The sequence below is a fragment of the Rhipicephalus sanguineus genome, chromosome 2 (genome assembly GCF_013339695.2).
Source record: "Rhipicephalus sanguineus isolate Rsan-2018 chromosome 2, BIME_Rsan_1.4, whole genome shotgun sequence".
In the NCBI taxonomy this organism is placed as follows: Eukaryota; Metazoa; Arthropoda; class Arachnida; order Ixodida; family Ixodidae; genus Rhipicephalus; species Rhipicephalus sanguineus.
Window position 1 is genome coordinate 66,785,714 of NC_051177.1, and position 6,000 is coordinate 66,791,713.

Genomic DNA, 6,000 nt, shown 5'->3' on the forward strand with positions numbered 1-6,000 from the left:
TGTATGGTGTAAAATCTCAGTGGATTTTGTGAAGCTCTCGAGCTTTCGGTTGAGAGTTTTCGTCTGAATACACCCTTTTCGTAATCCACAAGTGCGTTTCACTGCGCTGAATGTTCGCCCAGCTAATGGCGGCACCTGTAGTGTTTCAAGTGGAGACGAGAGTTGCACATGCTGCGGCTTTTCCGTCATGCGCGTTTATATGAAGAGAGCTGAATCAATATTTTCTGCGTCATAGCGCACGCGAACTGTATTTCAACGCGCAGTTTGCAGAAGTCACTACCTGGAATTAGTTGGGTCATTTGCATCACATGCAAGCTAGCTTTACAATTACGAAAAAGGCTATTCTTTGGAACACCAAAACCTCTTGCTCTAAGCAGATGATGACGTTGAAATACTGTGGCACAGGGACGCATGTTTTTTTTTTGTTTAGACAGTTGCTTTTCATTTGATTTGATTTAGTGAAACTTCGATAACATGTAATACCAAGCTTAGAAATTCAACTGATGAATGAAAACGATATCAAAATGCATTCAAAGATAAGTACCAGCACTGCTCAAAACGCTTGAAATTGATCCATTAAACTGCGTAATGAAATGTGTGCTGAATGTGTGAAATGCGTTCAAGAAAGCGTAATGATCGGCGTTGGCTTCTTTGAACTGTAAACATATTTTTCTGCACATTCACCAAGAGAACATTAGAAATGACAATGACTTCACATAATGACTTCCATCATCCACCATGCTTCCATCATGCCACCGTCATCCAGCTTTTCACTAAGCAATCCACCAAAACATGTTTTGCATCGCTACCATCAGCCAGTATTTTCCATTTAAACAAAATGAAGCTTACCACCACCACCATCTGCCACGATTTTTTCCACTCTCGCTATCATCAGCCATTATTACCATCGCAGCTTCCACCCCATCCATTATACTTTGATCATTGATCATGGACCTTAGTCGTCGGGATGGAAATGTGCCGCCAGGCGTCAACGTGGGTGCATCCACGACACCAATATTATTTCGGCAAGCTCTATTATATGAAAGAACAGTAAGCATACAACTACTTCTGTGAAGGCATGTTTTACTTTTGTGTTATACCGATTCCTTTCACGGAGGGATCAATCATGTTTTTTATACGCAAGTGCAAACTAATTTTGAGTTTCAATATTTTCTTAAACCAGACCTTACACATTCTGTAAAACATTTACTCTATGAATACGAGTATTGTGACCACAATCCAGCCTTTCCTCTCAAATGTCACAAATTGCATCCTTACATCCAGGAGTTGCTTAATTATTACATTCCCTGCTCTTAGCATATATTTTAATAGATTCGGATCCATGAGCTTAACCACTATAATGTTGCACTGCTAATCTCCATGACGCATCTTTATTTTCAGCCAAAGCAGATCACTTCGATGGGGCTAAGAAGATCAGCATACTTAAGGGCACTTTAATTGACCTCGGATGGTAAATATTAACACGGCGTCACCCCCATAATAGCGGAATTTTGCCACCTAAAACATAAGTTAGAGGTGGACACGTAAAATTAAATATTCTTTCTTTTTCACTTTGGAAGCATTCTTGCCAAAGATGTTGAGCTTGTTTTTTGAAAAACACCATGCTCCCAGTCGTCGGTTGCTTGACGATTGCAGATGGATCAATTGTACCGACAATTCAATATCCCAATAAGGACGGTATCGCGAAAGAGTACAGCTATTGTGTGCAATGTAAAGCTGTGCGTAGCACTCCTGCGAAACGTTATAATCAACCAATTTTTTTTCTTAGGCTAACACTTCTTTCGGGAACGTCAGAATTTTCTCGTGACACTTTGTACTTACTGAAACGACCCGGCTGAATGACATGACATGAATGCCCTTCAGGTGCATCGACATGACACACGCATCAACGAACGTGCTCTGTGTGCTGGTTTGCAGATATAGTCGCCATCAACCTACTCACTTATAAAGTGTTATCACACATTCTCGTTAAATGCCGATTACAGATACCGTATTGGAGACTTTCCCGTACTCACAAATATCCATCAATGGCATGATTATAATAGTGAAAATAAGCCTTCAAAAAGTCACCTACAATAAAGAAAATGCTCATCGTTATTTATATAGGTAATCGTATCCTAGTTAGCCACAAAAAACAAGTCCGTGCAGTGGAGAGACGCAGTTTAGTCAGTTTAGTATCGAATAATAATTCTAGGACCAGCAATAAATGAATCATAGCAAGTATGTAGGCGTAGTAATATGGGTTATATTTATCAGCTTTAATAATAATAATTGTTGGGGTTTAACGTCCTAAAACCGTGACATGATTATGAGATACGCCGTAGTGGAGGGCTCCGGAAATTGTGGCCAACTGAGGTGTTTTAACCTGAACCTAAATCTAAATACACGGGCCTCTAGAATCTTCGCCTCCATCAAAAATGCGACCGCCGCGGCCGGGATTCCATCCCGCTAGCTGCGGGTCAGCAGTCGAGCACCTTAAAACCTGGGCCATCGTGGGGGATAATATTTATCAGCTTTGAAAACCGGCTCTGAACACACTGTTACGGTGTAGTCTTACATTCTTCAGGACTAATTGTGAAACCGATAAAGTTCAGCTCACTTATTTTAAGAACCTGAACCTCGCTAAATTTATGCTGCTTGTTGTCTGAATTGTGAAACCCTCCAGGAGATGAAAATTAACAAACTTTAAAACACTATACGATTGTTAATGGCTTCTTTCAAAACAAGCGGCAGAAATGGGATAATCAGTCGCGAATAAAGAGCGAAGCCCGTGGTGGGGGAAATTAGCGTACCTTTGCCTCAGAAGGAACCTGACTGCATGTTCGCGATATTGTGCGAAAAACATGCTAGGGGATCAATTCTCGATTTAAAATACAAATGAGAGTGTAAGAGAAGTCCACTGAATATAGGGGTACCTTCTAAGCACTAGGCAGGCACTTCTACGCAATTTTATTATTTTTTTTATTTAGTGAAGCACTCTATTTCCATAACATGACAATAATCGTTTTGGTCATTAGTACATCGCGCTTATGTGAATTTAGTGAAATCTTTAATTACATATCACATGAATGGCACACGCTCAACAGCATATAGTAAAAGGTTCTTCCCTTAGTGTATTACCAATTTAAATGATAGCTAACTCTACAGATGTTATGACAATCGTGAACCTTTTTTATGCCCACTGCAGGACGAAGGTCTGTCCGAATGATCTTCAACCCATCCGGTACTGTGCGATCTCATTCCTCTTTTTTTTTTGCTGGAAATTCGGTAATTTTCTCGCTCTTAATACGTATGCTCCAAAGAAATCGGGTAGGTTTCTTTATCTTTGCTAGTTATAAGATAATCGTCGTATTTGAAGGCTGCACTTGATAACGAAATGCATTGATGTAGTGATAAGATTTGCAGAATTTTTTTAGTTGTAAGTTTTCTATACGATAGCTCAGCAAGGATCGATGCCCATAAAAGACTGCATACATACTAGAGCAGGGGTCTCAAAGTCACCCCAGCTAGCGGGCCGCAGTTACGAAAATTGGTCGCCCTGGCGCCGGGATAGTAAAGGAGGTTGGAGTCAGGGTGGGACTGGGTGGAGTGAGTTTCAGTGAAATATTAGATAACATTGCCATTTGAAAGAAGATCGCCCTTCTCAATCTCATTTATGGGTCATTTCTGATAGAGATTTTGCCTCAGGACTCGAGAAACATTGACACCAATCTCCAGAATGACTGAATCTAGACACCAGTTATGAAATATAGAGTTTTTGTCCCAGGATTATGTGTCAACACATGGTGGCTGCACAGGGTGCCTCACGAAAAATATGGGACGAAGGCAGCCATGTGCGGACCGCGAGCCACGGGCCGCGTGTTTGAGACCCCTGTACTAGAGTTTGTTGATCCGAGCGTCAAGCGTTCTTTCTACATATTTCAGTTTGATTAGAACGCGAAGGTTCATTCTTTTTCTCTCGTGCGCCGCTTTTGTGTCTCTTCAATTATCTCGTGTAATTCGGTCGCTACAAACGTCGGTCCCGACATTTTTAGGGCGTCCTGTGCGCGCAAAATGTTAAAGCTGTGCAAGGTATTATCTCTATTTGCATTTAGTTTAGTATACACTAGGAAGACTAAGTATCTCGTAAAGAAATATTAGTGTGTGAAATTTGAAGACATCGCAAAAATCGCTAATCCAAAACAAGTGAGGAACGTGTTTCTGTCTTTGTTTTAAAAGTGGAACTCTTTAACCTTTTCTTTGCGCCGGGTAGTGCGAACAGTGATTATCATCATCGTGAACCGGTACGCGCTCTCTTCGACCTCTTCATCTTCTGCTTTGTTCCCAAAATACCTGCGCCGATTTCTCCGGCTTGGCCTGTAATAACCTTGATGGGTGAGAGGAGAGAACGAGTACAGAAAGAGAGAGAGAGAAAGAAAGAGAGAAAGAAGCAGAGAGACAGAAAGAGAGATATAAAGAACAAGAAAATCATGACGAAAAAAATTTCTGATGAGGCGGCGGCATTCGAACCAGCGTACCTACGACCCGAAGGCGAGCGTCCTAACCACTCGGCTATCCTGTATTGACAACTAGAAATAAAATGACAAAAACTCGAAATATGCAGATTTGCATCATATTATAAACTTTCTCACGGTACTCTATGTCATGAGCGTCGCAATATTTGAGGCAACAAGAGGCACATCTACTGTATACGACCTTAATGTGCACGTATAGGAATGCTGTGATATCATGAACTGTATATACAATGAATGTTTCCCCCAAATATTAGCGTTGTGTTATTGCTGTCACAACGATAGCATTTTTAATGCGCCTGATTTACACTGGTGTCGTTGTCGTGTTGTATTATATATTGCTATGCGTGGAGGACAGTGCGAGTGCTAATTTGTGTCGCATCACTCTCATTTGGAGTAGCATGCTGGAATGCCGTCCGGCAATCCTCGCCGGCGTTCATCACCATGACATATTTGTGGTGATGAGCACTTCTCGGAAGAGGTACGGCTACTAACAGTTGAGAAAGAAAAGATGTGCGAAAGCGCGAAGTGAATGCTCATACGGCTCCCGACTGTAGCTACACAAATGTAGTGTCATTATTATATCCCTCACGGCTTTCTTGCGCAGACGTTTGCTTTTCTTGGCAATACGGTGAATGCGTACGGTGCGCAGTAACTGAAACGTGACAGGGTTAACTCATAGTGACTGGCTCTTTCTTGTGCCACATGGAAACGCTGAGTGTTTTTATGGAGCCAAACGACATCAGTGCGGAGTCATTTTCATTGGATACAATGTCATTGGTATCGCGTTGAGGAATCCGCGTTAAATGGTGGTGAAAAAGTATCACCAGCCACCGCGAAGGGCCGATTATGGCGCTTCACCCTTTGAGCACTGTACAGAGTCGTCCACATTTAAGCTGAACACCTCATTAGTATTCAAGACCTCATTGAAGCTGTTGTTTAATACATAATTCGGAAAATCATTACTGTGTTTGTCGACACCATGATTAGACGTTCTATAACGGGCATTGCACTCGTGAAGTATAAGAAACGTACTAGTTTTACCGGTTTGAATACTAATGAGGTGTTCAGCTTAGATGTGGTCGACCCTGTACATGAGGGGTCGGTCTGACTAAGGCGACACAAAAACGAAGGTGACGATGATGGCAGAAACGGCGCCGCGGATATAACATATGGATGAAACAAGGCAAAATCAGAGTCTGCTACAGGTGCCACAGTGAGAAGTGTCAATGTCGTGCGGTGCATGCTTTGAATATAACGGACCGATCCAACGAAGATCAATAAGTTAGATTTCGAGTGTACTGACTACATGGATGCTGTTATCCTATGAGACAGCAGGAGGGTCATTCCTCAGTACTACGTATAATTTCCCCGGACTAGCACCAGCGTTGTTTATCTGTGGAAGCGAGCGATGTAGTAATGGAACTTCCCACCCACGATGCCGTGTAAGATGCCATATCTAAGCTGC